The sequence below is a fragment of the Hordeum vulgare genome, chromosome 2H (assembly GCF_904849725.1).
Source record: "Hordeum vulgare subsp. vulgare chromosome 2H, MorexV3_pseudomolecules_assembly, whole genome shotgun sequence".
Classification (NCBI taxonomy): domain Eukaryota; kingdom Viridiplantae; phylum Streptophyta; class Magnoliopsida; order Poales; family Poaceae; genus Hordeum; species Hordeum vulgare.
Window position 1 is genome coordinate 16207340 of NC_058519.1, and position 17822 is coordinate 16225161.

A 17822-nucleotide genomic window follows, 5' to 3' on the forward strand; every position below is an offset into this window, starting at 1 on the left:
GGAGAAAGACTCGCTTGCCATTGGTCCCATGCAAAACTCCAGCAAATTTCCACCCAATTGAACAAGGAACAACTCTAATGGGAGTTTAGCAATGCTGTATGCGGGTAGTATTTTTGTGGCTACCTCAAGCAGCACCATCTCCACATTAACGTTTCTTTTGACTTTCAATCCAGGTACAATGATTTTATTTGTGAGGTTATCTAGTTTACTTAGGGGCCATTCGAAATCCCACCAGCTCCGGAGAGCTGCGGAGCCAGTAAACAGGCGCTCCGCAAATTTCAACTATAACTCCACCGGCTCCGGGAGTGGAGCTGTGGAGCGGAGTACATCCAAACAGGGCCTTATGTTTTCCATTTTCATATTATTCTCTACGCTCAGCTCATCGAAAATGAAATAATGTGTTGAATTGTAAGAAAAATAAAGTCATGTTATGTTTTTTTTCTTTTTATCTTGTGCAGCCCTGTCATGTTCTTTGTTTAACAAATGTTGTTTAGACAAAGTAATAAGGTTGGGCAGTGTGGCTCTTTGATGCAAAGGCCATACACATTAAAGTTTTACCATTTCTAAGGATTTACACCTTGGTAGAAGCATGAAGGGGTTAAACAGAAAAATAATAAATCTGATGCTAAAAATGAATTATATTAAATGGACTATGGAGATGATTCGTTATCTGTAAATCAAAATAGGCTGCTACAATGAATCTGAGAATGCCCTGTAGGGTGAATATATTAGAGTGACAATGTGTTTTACTTTTTAACAATTGATGTGTGAGTTCCAAAAGTGTTAGACACATATTTTCGTTCACATAAGTTTCGTGATGGTTCAGTTAAAATACCCTATTTAGGGTTAGGATTGGATAAGATATTAGCATGTATTACCAATTGAAAAGACCTTATTATGGTCCCACCTCTCTTTTCTCATTGTCTAGCATCACAGGGGAAGTAATTTCAAATATGGAACACTACAAAATTGAACTTGGGACACACTGACACTGCATAGTATTGTCAATTATATATTCTGTTCAGTAGACAAGGACCCCCTTTTTCCCACAAACTGTTAAAAAGGTGGTTCTGTCTTTAAATTATTTTTAATTTTAATTGAAAGAAAACTGCGATAGCCTAATCCTAGTAGTCGTACGCCCTTGTCACATGGCCCTCATTAGATTAAAAAAGAAGGATGCATAGTGGCCGCCTACTCCCTACTGGTTGATCGGTGCTTTGTTCGATGGATCAACCGAACGCGTACTAGACTTAATGAGTGGATAGGATCACCATCTCGTGCGGTGTGTGGTCCGCGAAGAGAGTGACAATCGACTCAACAACCCTATCGCAGGCAGGCCCGGCCCTAGGGGGGGGGGGGGGGCGGGAGGTGCGGCCGCCCTGGGCCCCCAACTCCAGGGGGGCCCCAACAGGTATGCTCATGGGCATGGAGGCCCAGAGAGAGGCAGGGACGCAAGTCACGCAGAAGAATGATCCTTATTCTATCCCCCGATCCCTGATCAGTAGTTGCCGACGCTAGAAGAACTACGACAGTAGGCCAACAAACTCCTCTTTCCAATCTCCGGGTCCTCGCATCATTCGATCCTCGTTCTCCATCTCAATCTTGTTGGCTTCCCCTAATTCAGTTTTCAAATCCCCTAATCCAAGGCCATGGTGGAAGGCTCATCAGCAATTTCGACCTGTAATGACCTTGAAGGCATGCGATCTACCCTGATGCGTTTTAGGCTCCTACCAGTTCGCTGAGATTCCACTTAGATCGACAGCTGATCTACCGAGGTGTGTAACATTTTTCCTCTTAAACATTGACTAGATACGTACCACATCTAGCAATTGTTTATTGATATTTTAGACATAATTCTACCACTCGACCGGATTGAAAGATTTAATTTAGAGAGGTCTCTAGCAAAAGTTTATGTTTTGCTACGCAATTTTTTTTTGACGGATATTTCACATGAAGTTAGTAGATGAGATCTATACTAATATTGTCGGCAATGATATGAATATAAGAAGAAAAAAATTAAAACTGATATATGAGTTATTATGATGAATATTCATTTTGGATGCACTTAAATGTTTACTAGTAACACATTGTCTATATATATTTTACTATTTTAGAGATTATACTAAGGGGCCCAGATTCTAGTTTCGCCCCGGGCCCCCGAAATCTCATGACCGGCCCTGATCGCAGGAAAAGTTGGCCAACAGGGCACCACATTTTCCCTTCAGGGTGTTGTTTCGCTTAGAGCTGAACGTCTCATCTAAAGGAAGATCGGAAGCTGCTGACCCTGTGAATATAACCTGAAACAAGGGGAGGCATCACTGGGCGGCGCTGAAAGTTTTGCTCAGATTGTTAGTGGAACAAGAGATACGGGTCAAAATGTTTCCCAATATTCTCCCGCAGATTTGATCTAGTCGCACCTACTACCCTTGTACGATTGAAGTTGTCGATAAGTTGGATCTGGACCAACCGTACAAACACCGACGGATATTAGACTTTACCACACTGCCGAAGTGCTGATTGAATTAAGAGGCAGTGTATTGAAGAACACCCCAATTACTATATATTGGCACTCTGGGAATTTGGCAAGAAACAGGGCCAAAATTTTATAAATAAGATCTGATAATTTTAGCATGTACGCAAGGTAATACTAATAAACAATGACTGTGTAAGCATGTGAGTATTACATGTCCTTATTAATGATTTACAGTCACGATAGGGTACTTGGGTTCTGTTGGTAGGAGAGCACGGGTACTCTCCTACCCGTAAAGTGGAAGAAAAATAATACTAGGAAGGTGTCGGTGTATTAGCAAAGGAGAATAAAAACAGTAAATAAAAAGAGAGTAGTAGTAGTAAGAGGAAGAAGCAAAGGAGACAATGAACACGCGAGATTTGCTGTTCTTTTGTAAGTTGGGCATATGTTTCTTGAGCTACTGTCTTTTTTGCAGTTTTTTGAGGAGTTTTTTCAAGCAGTAGGCGCAGTTGGGAGCATAGGTGAAGCGTCGCCACGAGGAGAACGGGTACAAGGTCCAAATATGTGACATAATTAAGTGTTGCTACTACATGTGCACCACCAGAAATGAATGATTGGAAACATGGCACACATGAAGTCAGGCAGTGTACTTGTGGCTTACTTTACTGCTTCTACTACAAGCTTATATTACTGTGCAGGTTATATTACTGTGTTGAGAAGTTTGACAGAGTAATGCTTCACAAAATCACATATTTTCTGAGATCTATAGTCGGTTTGTAATCACGTATAAAAGGGACACCGAGTCCCTCGGTTGTAACTCAGACCATTTCAATATCAATCCTCCAAGCCTCAAGTAGCACTCCTCTTTCTCCAGGTGTGTTTGTACGCTGCACTAGTGAATGCGTGTTTCGCTAGTGAGCTGAGACTGCAAATTGCCGCTACTCTCTCGTCTCGGTAGTTCAGGCTAAAAGACGGGTGTAGGGCTGGGAGGCATCGGAAAACGGGTGTAGGGCATTCGAACACTCTCTATGGCCATCAGGTGTAGGCCGTCAGGTGTTGGACACCAATCAACCTACTTGGATGAACGAAAAGGTGGGTAGTATATGCAGACCTTTTCTAAATGCATAGGTTAAGCTAAGCAGCCAGGCTGCCGCCACAGAAACAACCAACAGTAATGTGCCCCAACAGCAGGGTTCGCTGGCTGGAAGAAACGTGCATGTGGAAACAGACAGGGAAGTGCGGACCGTGTTCATGTCCAACTGGTGCCTTTCTGAGTTCCACTAGGTGAAAATTGCAAACATCGTATCAACATCATAGGAAAGCTGTCGGGATATATGGCCTACTAGATCATTGTTGGCGCGCCTTGCTTTGCCCGTCTTTTTATAATATACAATGTTAGGGTCTGATGCAATTATGTGGAGCATTTTATCTAAAAGCTATAGAAATAGTAGTGCTCCCAACGTCCGGAAATATTTGTCGGAGAAATGGATGTATTTAGATGTATTTTAGTTCTAGATACGTTACGACAAGTAATTTCGAACGAAAGAAATAGTAGTATTTGACCCATTATAACTTAGTCTCTATACGCCCGGACTGATTCACACACGTCAAATCGGGACATGTATGGAAAATATGAAGGCGCCAAGACGCGACCGGGAGCAACCGAGCACCCAACTCCATTTCATAGCGGTCTCATGTGCAGCCACCCAAGGCTGCAACAGCGTGGCGACAGCGTGATGATTTTATTTTGGCCTACACCTTTGCACCGGACTGCACCTTGCCCGTTTGACACATTCTGCTTAAAAAAGAGACATTCAAACATTAATGTTTAATTTGTGAAGAAGATAGGCCATGACTATGGATCTTCTAAGAAGAGAAGATTAATAGTGATAGTCCATCCGCTTGACAAAGGGTACGGTGTAATGATAATTGAAGCTTTTGCGCTTGTCGCTTCTAGACGACCATGCTACTTAGGCTGTCCGACTAGCTCCTCATGCAGCGAGGTGTGACTCAAAACATCTGAAAGCCACATGCTCAATACGGACGTGATAATCCACATACATGTGTTTTCATGCATTAGTCGCTTTGGAAATAGGGTTTGTGGTTGCAAATGGTAAAATTTGAGGACTTCCCGGTCACTAGCTATTTCAGGTACTTCCTCCATTCCCTTATACAAGGCCATAATGAAAAATACATTTTGCATATATACAAGGCCACTAACACTAAACGAGACAGAAATTAATGACGTTTCCTCGTACTAGTAACTTATTTAATACTTCCATGCATGTAATCATAATGACACTCAGCTACTTTCCTCTCATTTCTTCCTTGCATGCAATCGTCATATTAATGACCCGCTAAACGAGAAAAAATTTGGCTTATAAAGTACTCCCTCCGTTCCTAAATATAAGTCTTTCTAGTAGTTCGACTAATGGACTACATACAGATGTATATAGACATACTTTAGAGTATAGATTCATTCATTTTGCTTCGTATGTAGACATCTAGTGAAATATCTTAAAAGACTTATATTTAGGTATGGAGGGAGTAGTCATTAAATTTTACCTTGGTACCTGTAATTTGAATTTGTGGCCTTGTATAAGGGAATGAAGGGAGGATGTATAGTGTAGCAATAGTTTGCTGCTTTTTAGAGTTACACTACATGAATCACTGGCAATGCCGATAGCTAAATCTGTCTGCAAAGGACCGACAACCGTTGGCATAGCCTTTTCCGAGGGCCACCCTTTATTTATAGATGTCCTCGGCAAATATCATTACCCCATCGGCATAGCAAAGCTGTCGGGACATATGGTCTATGCAAAGGCTTCCCCTTTGACCGTCGGCATATATGTCCATCAGCAAAAATAGTTGACCTGGCGCCCAGTGGCGGAGCTATCTAGGAACAGTTGGGCGGGCCAATACAGAGGAAATCACATAAAATTTGCTAATAGTGTCCCAGTTTACCCTCAAACTACAGCGTGTTTCGTTTGGATACGGCAGGCCATAACACGATTTTGCCGGTAGGTAGCTCCTCCACTGCAGGCACCCGCGCTCTCTACGTGCTGGCACGCGGTGTACATATGCCCTTGGCATATCTACAATCTATGCTGAGAGCTATATTGTCAGCCACATGTGAGAAGCCGACGACTCCTGTGGCGGCCAGCATAGCATAATTATGCATGTCCATTACACATAGCATCATCATGCATCATCTAAACCAATATCATCCACATATATAACATAACGAAAACCAAATATGATCTCTAGTAAGCTCGTTAGGAGAACAAGGAGTACACGTATATCTCCAACCACATGGAAGCCCACTAACAGCCAGGTACGTGTTAAAACTTTGAGCGAAACTTGTTCACACAAATCAAAAAATTCAAGGCATAGTCCATCGCCAAATTATGAGTGGATGTATAGCTTAAACCTCTAGGCAAGAGTTTAACTTAACGGTCTTTGTTGCAAGCATTAGGAATGCTGGAGCCAGGGAACACCATCCTAGAGATCGGAGACACCTGCTCATGGATGGACGTTCATGACTAAATGTGTAACCTGTTTTTTTTGTTCAAATTCAATTTGGTTCGTCCCAGGCGAGCCCAAGTAGCATGGCCACTAGCGTGAAGTTCCTAAGTCTGAATGTGCATCTCGGAAACAACACAAAAAATCATATTATATTGTTTTCTCGTTTATTGAGATTATTTCGTCTTGAGAAGATATTTTTAATTGTACACTCAAGTACTAAACAATCAATTATTAGGCGATAAAAGAATGTTCTTATTCATTCAGAACGAACATCCACAATGAGATGAATGAAAACAACAAAGTGGCTATTAATAAAATGAAGTTGCACTGCATCTCATGATAAGTTCCGATATCATAATGCTAAAGAAGTGAGAGAGTGGAGAAAGACTCGCTTGGCATTGGTCCCATGCAAAACTCTAGCAAATGTCCACCCAATTGAATAAATAACAAATTTAACGGGACTTTAGCCGGTGCCGTACCTCGCCGTCGGGCGCCTCCACTACATAAGTCCCTCCCGTCACCCCCCGTAACCCCCTCCCGTCGCCCCCGTGGGCGACCAGGGGTAACCCTAGCCGCCGCCGCCAGTTCTCCCTCGCTCCTCCTTCATCCTTGCTGCCACCAGTAGCGTCGCTGGGCGAAGCCTGGCCGGCAGGGGCGGTGGCGGGATCCTCTCCCCTTCACGCGACATGGCTGGCACAGGACGGCCGTTCGTGAGGAGGCGTCGGACTAGCGCGCCGTGCGGCGGCGCGGCATGTGGATCCTCGCGGCGGCATGCGGAGCGCGTCGAGGGCTGGGGTTCGTTCTTGCGGCGCAGTGTGGTGGCTGCGGGAGGGGAAAGACATGGTGGTCGCGTGCGTCGTCGAGTTCGGGTCAGATTCTTCTGGATCCAGCGCCCAGACGCCGTCAGCCAGCGCAGGGTTGTGGTACTCGTCACTGTTCAGATTGGATCTTCATTGATCGAGATACCCGCGGTGTGCTTCTCTCCTGCGGTTTCCTGGCGTTGCCGGCGTGGCCGCGGATGAAGCTGCTGGAGGAGATTCAGATAAGGGGAGACCCATTGGTCGGCCCTGGCCGGCCGCGCCGCCGATAACGCTCAAGGGCGCCGTTGTTCTTCCTGGAGACGTCGGTCTACGTCTTCTCCTCCACTTCCTACCTCACTGCCTCTCGGGTGAAAACCCTAACTCCGGTGGGCAGCGGCGGCGTCCTTGACGTCGTGACCTTCCTGAAGGCGTCGCCTTGAGGGCTGAGAGTGGTGGTGGGAACTATGTGGGTCCTGGACGGTTGCTGGTGGTGGGCACTACTTTGGGAGAAACCCTAAGATCTGACTTTCCAGATCGGAAGATGGCGGTACTGCGGTGCCGTTTCTCTCTTGGGAGCATCGTTTGTGGAGCAACGCTGGATGACAGAGGCAGGAGATAGAGTGGCTTCGTCTGGCCCGAAGATTTGGTGGACCTGTCAAGTCATGCCTGTCCGACAGGTGCTACGCTGAGTCATGCCTGGTTGGTAGGTGCTACGCATGACAGTTCTTCCAGAATCTTCATGTGTGGACGAATGAGCGCAGGGCGGTGGCGCTGTTTGGCGTCGTGGTGGCGTCAATCATCTTGCGTGGAGCTTTCGGTGGAGATGTCAAGTCATGCCTGGCCGACAGGTGCTACGATGTGTCATGCCTGGTCGGCAAGTGCTACGCATGACAGATCTTCCAGAATCTTCGCGTCTGGACTGACGAGCCGTGGTGGCATGACGGATGGACGGATCGTAAAGGATGATACAGATCTCTCTCCTGAAGATGGGTCAGCGGCCTGATGATGATGGCGGTGTCTAAAACGTGTGCATGTGGTGTACGCTTTAGGTCTGCTGCACCGATTGTCGATTCCGATACGTTATGTGGATGGATCGGTGGCGGCACCGGTTTTAGATATGGGGAGTGAGAGCACTCCACATTATCGAGTTTCGTAGGTGTGAGTGGTGGCTTCAGATGGTTTGATGTATGTTCTTGTTAGACCTATGTTGAATAATTAATAAAGATGACCGTATGCATCGATTGATGCACAGGCCGGGGGTTTGAACATCCTTTTCCAAAAAAATACGGAACTTTAGCAATGTTGTACACGCGTAGTATTTTTGTGGCTACCTCAAGCAGCACCATCTCCACATTAACGTTTCTTTCGACCTTCAATCCAGGTACAGTGATTTTAATTGTGAGTTTTGTTAAACATACAAGTTGCGGCTAAAGATCTCAACCGAACTAGGAGAGGTTTATCTCTATCTCCAATCTAGAGAGGTTTAAGTTAGATCGGATAGATACTTGTGTAATGTTTAAACTCTTATCTGTCTCTTGCTTTCCTTGATCTCCAAGATTGTAATCTTAACTTCCTGTACACGGTATGAGGGCTCGCAACCCAGCTATTTAACACGCAACACGTCGGCTTAGATGGCTAAGACGTTTCCGCATTATCGCACATGGTATCGGAGCAATCTTCCTCCATTAGTCTAGCCAGTTCATCTCCAGCCATCGTGCGCCCTCGCCATGTCTTCCTCCAGCTCCCACCAGCCGTTGCTCAGCGGCGGAGTCTCCGAGAAACTTTCCCACACCAACTACATTCTGTGGTGGACACAGATCACGCCACAGCTGCGGGAAGCGGCGTCTACCACTACGTCGACGGCACGGCACCTGAACCGGCTGCTGTCCTCAGCACCAAGGACACCGCCGGGAAGGAAACCTCTGAGTCAAATCCCCTTCATCCTACTTGGGTGAGGGAGGATCAGCAGGTTCTCGGATATCTGCCCCAAAACCTCTCCAAAGAGGTTCTCGTCACGGTGACCACGATCACCACGGCGCGCGAACTCGGGTAGCTTTGGCGAACATGTTCTCGTTGCAATCCCTCAGCCGCGTCAATAACATCCGAACTGCGCTGATCAACGCGCAGAAGGGGAACCAGTCGGTGGCCTCCTACTTCGCTGCCATGCGAGGCTACGCCGACGAACTCGCAGCAGCCGACAAGGCCATCCAGGATGATGAGCTCATCTCCTACATCATGCATCGGCTTGATCAAGATTATCACCCCCTCTTCTCCGCCCTAGATGCATGCGTCACCCCGGTAACCCTTGATGAACTCTTCGCTATGCTCAGTAACTTTGATCAACGCATGACGCAGTATCACGGCTCCGGCGACGGCTTCAAATCTTCTGCCAACTCTGCGACCAGGGGCCGTGGTGGTGGCGGCTCTCGCTCGCGTGGCTCTTTCCGCGGCAGAGGACGTCGTGGTGGTGGCACTTCTCGAGGCAACCCCAACGGACGCCGCGGCGGTGGTGCCAACAGAAGCAGACCTGACTCGCCTCGCTGCCAGATCTGTGGCAAGCTCGGGCATGTGGCTAAGGACTGCTGGTACCGCTATGACGAGGACGAAGACTCTTCACAAGATGAAGAAAAATTCGCTGCAATGGCAGACGACTCCTATGGCGTCGATACCAATTGGTATGTCGACAGTGGCGCCACCAATCACATCACCAATGAGTTGGAGAAAGTCACCATGAAGGAGAAATACCGTGGCATGGATCAAATCCATAGTGCCAGTGGCGAAGATATGTGTATATGTCATATTGGTCATTCAACTATCAATACCCCTAGTCGAAAGATCCATCTTAAAAGAATCTTACATGTTCCTCGTGCCCACAAAAATCTTCTATTTGTTCATAGAATTGCCATTGATAATCATGTATTTCTTGAGTTTCATCCCTATTTCTTTTTGATCAAGGATCAGGCAACGAGGAAAATTCTCTATCGAGGTAGATGTGTTCGAGGGCTCTACCCGTTGATTCCAGAGTTTAGAAGATTCAATAAACAAGCTTGTGGTGCTGTCAAGCTCTCATCCACTCGATGGCATGATCGTTTAAGACATGCTTCTTTTTCTTTAGTAGAAAAGTTACTTAGGAGAAATAAGCTCCTGTTTGTTGGTGAGCAAAATATTGAAACTGTTTGTGATTCCTGTCAACGTGCTAAAAGTCATAAATTGCCTTATCCTATATCTACGAGTGTCTCTACCAAGCCTCTGCAATTAATCTTCTCTGATGTGTGGGGTCATGCACCTTCCTCTGTTGGTAGATACACATACTACGTAAGCTTCATACATGACTATAGCAAATTTTCATGGATATACCTCCTCAAGAAGAGATCTGATGTGTTTCAAGTTTTTCAAAGCTTCCAAGCACTTGTTGAACGCAAGTTTGACAGAAAAATAATAGCCATTCAATCAGATTGGGGAGGAGAGTATGAAAAACTCAACTCCTTCTTCCAAAAATTAGGCATCTCACATCACGTGTCATGTCCACATGCTCACCAACAAAACGGATTAGCAGAACGCAAACATAGGCACATAGTTGAAGTCGGCCTAGCTCTTCTAGCAGGTGCCTCCATGCCTCTTAAGTTTTGGGATGAAGCATTCCTCATAGCTGTTCACATCATAAATATGTTACCCAGCCGTGTCATTCACAATGAAACACCTTTGGAACGCCTCCTTCATACCAAACCAGACTACACGTCTCTTCGTGTTTTTGGCTGCGCCTTTTGGCCAAATCTTCGCCCGTATAACAATCGTAAGCTCATGTTTCGATCAAAACAATGTGCTTTTCTTGAATACAGTGCTCAACACAAGGGAGTAAAGTGCCTCGACATCTCCACTGGTCGTGTCTATATTTCCCGTGATGTCTTGTTTGATGAGACTAAATTTGTGCCCTCTTACGCAAAGAAAATTTACTCCTTCCACCCCATCTCTCCGGATATGATCAAGGGGGCATTGATACTTGTAATGATCATATGATGACTAACCCATCTAATAGCCTTCATGAGCTTTGTGATGATGCAGAGAACAGTGCAAATGGCGAAGAAAACAGTCCAAACGACGCCGAAAATAATGAAACAAGACATCATTTCATGTGTCCCACCGTGGGGGACAAATCCTTCTCACAGTCAGCACCGGGATGCAACAGATCCGCCTTGGGATCGGTTCCTGTCGCGGCACTACAGCACAGGGTATCCTCCTCGACGTCAGCGCCAGACTGCAGCACATCCACCTCGGGACTGGCTCTTGTCGCGGCTGGAGACGCGGACGACTCCGCGCAGGGCCATGCAGGCCAACCGCTGCCAGACACTTGGCGCGCTGGTCCCTCCTCGAGGCGTGCGCGCCTGGCGGCCCAACCGCAGGTCTACAAACGGCGCGCCGCCATTGCTCGCCCGGCAACAGGTGGGCCAACCCAATCATTGGGTTGTCATGATGTGTCTTGGCCCGGATCTTCTGTGGCCCAGATCACCTCTGTGCAACAATCGGCAAGCGCAGAAGATCCTGGCGAGGCGACGCATGCGCCAGCCGCGGCCAACACGCCAGAGCCAGACAGCGACCGTGCCTCGCGATCGCCAGAACCGGGATTATCTACACCAGAGATCTCTACAACAACTCTGGAGGTGCCCGTTCATCTTCGAACACGTCTACAACAAGGGGTAACTAAACCAGTTGATTACAAACATATTACAAAATTTCGGATAGTTTGTTCAACAGGTGAACCAGGAGAACCCAATACTCTTGAGGAGGCTCTTGGTAAGGAAAATTGGAAAGAGGGAATGCATAATGATCAACTTGCAACACTTAAAAAGAATGGGACATGGCATCTGGTTCCCTCAAAGCAAGGTAAAAATATTATTGACTGTAAGTGGGTTTTTAGGATAAAAAGAAAAACTGATGGAACCATTGATCGCTACAAGGCTAGACTTGTTGCAAAAGGATTCAAACAACGGTATGGTAGACTATGAAGACACATTTAGTCCAGTTGTTAAAGCTGCCACTATTCGTATTGTTTTGTCTATTTCTGTGTCAAGTGGTTGAAGTTTGCGATAGCTAGACGTACATAACTCGTTTTTACATGGTGTTCTGGAGGAAGAGGTTTACATGAAACAACCTCCTGGTTTTGAAAATCCACATGCACCCTCTTATGTGTGTAAAGTTGACAAAGCCCTGTACGGATTAAAACAGGCTCCAAGAGCATGGTATTCTTGTCTCAGCAAAAAGATGCAAGCACTTGGGTTCATTCCTTCAAAGTCTGACACTTCATTATTTATTTATAACAAATCAAATACATCCATATTTGTTCTCATATATGTTGATGATATCATTGTGACAAGCTCATCTAATGAAGCTATAACAGGATTGTTAAGAGATTTGAGTGCAAAGTATGCCCTTAAGGATTTGGGAGATCTAAACTTCTTTCTTGGCATTGAGGTAAAAAGGCACAAGGATGGTCTTCGCCTTTCCCAAGCTAAGTATGCAACAGATCTAGTAAAGAAGGCTGGTCTACAAAATTGTAAGCCAGTACCCACTCCTTTAACTAGCACAGAAAAGCTATCTCTTGTTGAAGGAGAACTTCTGAACCCAGATGATAGTACAAGATACAGAAGTTTAGTAGGTGCACTCCAGTACTTAACACTTACCAGACCTGACATATCATTTGTTGTAAATAAGGTATGTCAGTTTCTTCATGCACCTACCACAGTTTACTTCACTGCTGCAAAACGTATTGTGAGATATGTGAAAAATACTTTGAGCATTGGTTTGAATTTCTGCAAGTCTTCATCTACACTTGTTAGTGCATTCTCTGACTCAGACTGGGCAGGGTGTGTAGATGATAGACGTTCAACTGGTGGATTTGCAGTTTTCTTTGGACCTAACTTGATATCATGGTGTGCAAGAAAATAAGCAACTGTTTCCAGGTCTAGCACAGAAGTGGATCAATATAAAGCATTGGCCAATGCAACAACAGAAATAATATGGGTGCGGTCCATTCTCAAGGAACTAGGTATGAGAAGCACTAAAGCTCCATGTTTATGGTGTCACAATCTAGGTGCTACCTATCTATCAGCAAATCCAATTTTTCATGCCAGAACTAAACACATTGAGATAGATTTTCACTTTGTTCGAGAAAGGGTTGCAAATAAACTTTTGGACATTAGGTTTATTCACTCAAAGGACCAGGTTGCAGATGGTTTTACCAAGGCTCTTCCTACAAGAAGTTTTGAAGACTTCAAGCATAAACTCAACTTGATAAAGTTGTGATTAAGGGAGGTGTTAAACATACAAGTTGCGGCTAAGGATCTCAACCGAACCAGGAGAGGTTTATCCCTATCTCCAATCTAGAGAGGTTTAAGTTAGATCGGATAGATACTTGTGTAATGTTTAAACTCTTATCTACCTCTTGCTTTCCTTGATCTCCAAGATTGTAATCTTAACTTCCTGTATGCGGTATGAGGGCTCGCAACCCACCTATATAACACGCAACACGTCGGCCTAGATGGCTAAGACGTTTCCGCATTATCGCACAAGTTTATCTAGTTTACTTAAGTTTTCCATTTTCATATTATTCTCTAAGCTCAGCTCATCGAAAAAGAAATCATGTGTTGAATTGCAAGAAAAAGAAAATCATGTTATGTTTTTTTTTTCCTTTTTAACAAATATTGTTTAGACAAAGTAATAAGGTTGGGCAGTGTGGCTCTTTGATGCAAAGGCCATTTAGGACAGTAAAACTGAACCTAAAGCGAGCCCTCTCAGCGTTTTGCTTTTTTAGCCGTCCATTTTGACGATCGGGTCGTTTCTAGCCGTCGGATGTGATGTATACCGCCACCTCCAGCACACTTTTTCATCGTCGGCTCGACTGTCCTAATGGGCCGCTGCTCCGGTGGCCGAAACCGTGTTATCTCGTTAAATGGGCCTATTTTCTCATCCCATCCAGGGTCAAAAAATTCATATTTTCCATACGTTATCTACAAAATATATGCAACTACACAAATGAAACATACATAATTAAACAAATAAATTTATATTACCTGTTTCAACACCATCATTCACGCTAACTTTATTCGAACAACAAACCTACAATACACAATAAATTTCAACAAATTTAACATACAACTATTACTCATTATTTAAAAAAAATAAAGAATTAAAGACAACAAAGTTTAACAAATATAATCGTACCTACAACCAACACAACTGAAAAAGAATTAAGTCTAGCTCACAAACTAAGAACTGCATACACCAACATCGAAATAAACACAAAGGATGATGTGTATATATAGAGCAAGTAAGCTACTAACGTCCCTCTACTTATAACTACTGTTCATAAATACAAAGGTCAACAAAGTTACAAATGCTAATGCAAAACCTACAACCATTCCTATCGTAGATCAATACCAAATTAATGCCTCACTAAAAACGTTCAACATACACATCAATACACAAAAAATGCTGACGCAAAAGTATTAATAGCTAAACAGACCCATATCAGCCCAATTACAATATTACACACAAATTACAAAATTACTATTATGTGGCCCATAACACCCCAAATTTTCCAAAAAGTAAAACAAAAAAATTGCATCAAAATAAAGATCGCAAACCACAAGAAAATAATTAATGTAATACAAATATATCTTAAACGATTACGATCCTACATAAATATACAGAATTAAACCCTCACTAAAAACGTTCAACATACACATCAATACACAAAAACTGCTGCTGCAAAAGTATTAATACCTATGCAGGCCCCTATCAGCCTAATTTAAATATTACACACAAATAAGAAATTTACTATTATGTGGCCCATAACACCACAAATTTTTCAAAAAAACAAATAAAATGCAACAAAATAAACATCGCAAACCACAGTAAAATAATTACTGTTATACAAATATATCAATAATAATTTCATCCTAAATTCATAATAGACGGGCGCAGCAACGCGCGTCTTTCATGATCTAGTAGACGTTAAAGTTTTACCATTTCTAAGGATTTATACCTTGGTAGAAGCACAAAGAGGTTAAACAGTAAAATAATTAACGTGATGCTAAAAATGAATTATATGAAATGTACTATGGAGATGACTTCCTATTTGTAAAAAAAAATAGGCTGTGATAATAAAACTGAGAATGCCCTGGAGGTTAAATATATTACAGTGACAATGTATTTTACTTTTTAACAACTGATGTCTGACTTTCAAAAGTGTTAGACATATATTTTGGTTCACGTAAGTTTCGTGATGGTTCAGTCAAAATCCGCTATTTATGGTTAGGATTGGATATGATATTAGCATGTATTAGCAATTGAAAAGACCTTATTATGGTCCCACCTCTCTTTTCTCAGTGTCTACCATCACGGGGGGTGGGGGTGTAATTTCAAATATGGAAGACTAGAAAATTCTACTTGTGACACACTGACACTGCATTGTCTTGTTAATTATGGGTTCTGTTCAGTAGACAATGATCCCCTTTTCCCCACAAACTGTTAAAAAGGTGGTTCTGTCTTTAAATTTTAGTTTAATTGAAATTAAACTGCGATAACCTAATCCTAGTAGTCGTACGCCCTTGTCACATGGCCATCGTTAGATCAAAAAAGAAGGATACATAGTGGCTGCCTACTGCTTTTGGACATTAGGTTTATTCACTCAAAGGACCAGGTCGATCGGTGCTTTGTTCGATGGATCAACCGAACACGGAATAGACTTAATGAGTGGACAGGATCACCATCTCGTGAGGAGTGTGGTCCGCAAAGAGAGTGACCATCGACTCAACAACCCTATCGCAGGAACAGTTGGCCGACATGGCACCACATTTTCCCTTCAGCGTGTTGTTTCGCTTAGAGTTGAACGTCTCATCTAAAGAAAGATCGGAGGCTGCTGACACCGTGAATATAACCTGAAGCAAGGGGAGGCATCGCTGGGCGGCGCTGAAAGTTTCGCTCAGATTGTCAGTGGCACAAGAGATACGGGTCAAAATGTTTCCCAATATTCTCCCGCAGATTTGATCTAGTTACGATTGAAGTTGTCGATAACTTGGATCTGGACCAACCGTACATACACCGATGGACATTAGACTTTACCACTCTGCAGAAGTGCCGATTGAATTAAGAGGCAGTGTACTGAAGAACACCCCAATTACTATATATGGGCACTCTGGGAATTTGGCAAGAAGCAGGGCCAAAATTTTATAAATAAGATCTATTAATTTTAGCATGTACGCAAGGTAATACTAATAAGCAATGTCTGTGTAAGCATGTGAGTATTACATGTCCTTATTAATGATCTACAGTAACGATAGGGTACTTGGTTCAGTTGGTAGGGGAACACGGGTACAAGCTTGTGTAGGTTATATTACTGTGTTGAGAAGTTTGACAGAGTAATGCTTCACAATATAACATATTTTCTGAGATCTATATATTCAGTATAATATGCATCCTTTTCCAGACTAAGCTTTTCATAGACACTAGACAGAAACAAATTGGATGGGAGAACTTAAGTAGAGTGTATTTTGTTATGGAAGAGAAATCTGCAGGCACTACATGGTAGCGGTTGTAGGATTGGGATGAATTGGGAAACATAAACAGAGTACTAGAACAAGATGCAGTGGCACTGTCTACGCCTTTTGTACAGATCAGCGATCAGGTGCGGGGCACAAACGGGCTGTCTACCACAATCCGGCAGTGGATAGCATATACAAAACTTCCACAGGATGCAGAGATTCAACCACAGAGCCAGGCTTCCGCTGCAGTGCATGAGCCCTATTTTGCCATTCAGCAGCACAGCTCGCTGGTTGGAAGGAACGTCGATGTGGAGACAGTACCGCATGGCACGGCGACAGATGTACAGTTAGTTTGTAGCCATGGTTAAGGCCAACTGGTGTTGTTCTGAGTTCTACTTGATGGATCCTTGAGGACGGTTAGAGCAACTCTAGCAGACCTTGCAAAATCTAGACCCGTAAAACACGTTTGTGGTTTCACTTAGATCTCGTTTACGTATCGAAAATGAATGCGGTCGAACATAAACCATAAATGAAACTGCATAATTTGAAAATATAGTTTCACGGAAAGTTCATACTACATACTACATAGATTACATACTACATAGTATATCAGTGTGAGCTCAGTCCTCCTCGTCGGAGCTATCGAGGTCGATATACATCGCCTTCTACTCCTCGCGGATGCGCCGCCACTCGTCGTACTTCGCCTTGGCGGCAATGTTGGCCTCGACTGCCTGCCGCCACTGGAGGTCTTCGATCTCCTCGTCGTGGCGCCGGCGCTCCGCCTCCTCGTGCAAGCTGCGCTCGGTAATGGCGGCCGCAACCGCGTCCACGTCGGCGACGAAGTCCTCCAGCCGCGCAGGCCGAGCTCCTCGGGCTCCTCCTTGACGGCGACGACGTCCTCCGGCTCATCCGACCACTGCCTCTTCACAGGGAGAAGGCGCGCGGAAGAGGAGGAGCTCGCGGCCGAGGACGAGCCCGCGGCGACCTGCCGACGGTCGTACTCCTCCATCTCCCGGATGCGGAAGCTCGCCGGCGGCGACATGCCACGGTGGGTCCACCTCCGGGCCCCGCGCTTCCTCGCGACGTACGACCGGACACGCCGCTCGCGCTCCGGGTCGCTTCCGCCGCCGGATCTGCTGCCGGCGCCGCGTCCGGAGCTCCACATTGTGGCTGGAGGCGGGGGAGGTAGTCGCCGACGGCGAGAAATGTGGGGAAGGGGTGGGGAATAGCGGGGGCTCGGTGGCGAAGACAACGTTTATGCCTGGGAGACACTTCTTAGAGGGTGTTGTTGTCCTGCATGAAACATTGCACGAAATTCATATAAAGAAACTAGAGGGGTTATCTTTAAAGTCGATTTCAAGAAAGAATATGACAAGGTCAAATGGCCATTTCTTCAACACGCCTTACGGATGAAAGGATTTAATAAAAATGGAGAGATCAGGTTGATACTTTCATTCATAAGGGTAGTGTGGGGGTAAAAGTGAATGA

The 17822-nt window shown here is 44.6% G+C and overlaps 1 non-coding gene across 1 annotated transcript; it reads left to right on the plus strand.

Annotated features, from left to right (window-relative positions):
* Window positions 1–8997: 8997 nt before the first annotated feature.
* LOC123433770 lies at window positions 8998–9136 on the plus strand. The gene has a single exon (XR_006625088.1). It is a non-coding gene; the product is annotated as a small nucleolar RNA Z247 (small nucleolar RNA).
* The last annotated feature ends 8686 nt before the right edge of the window (window positions 9137–17822 follow it).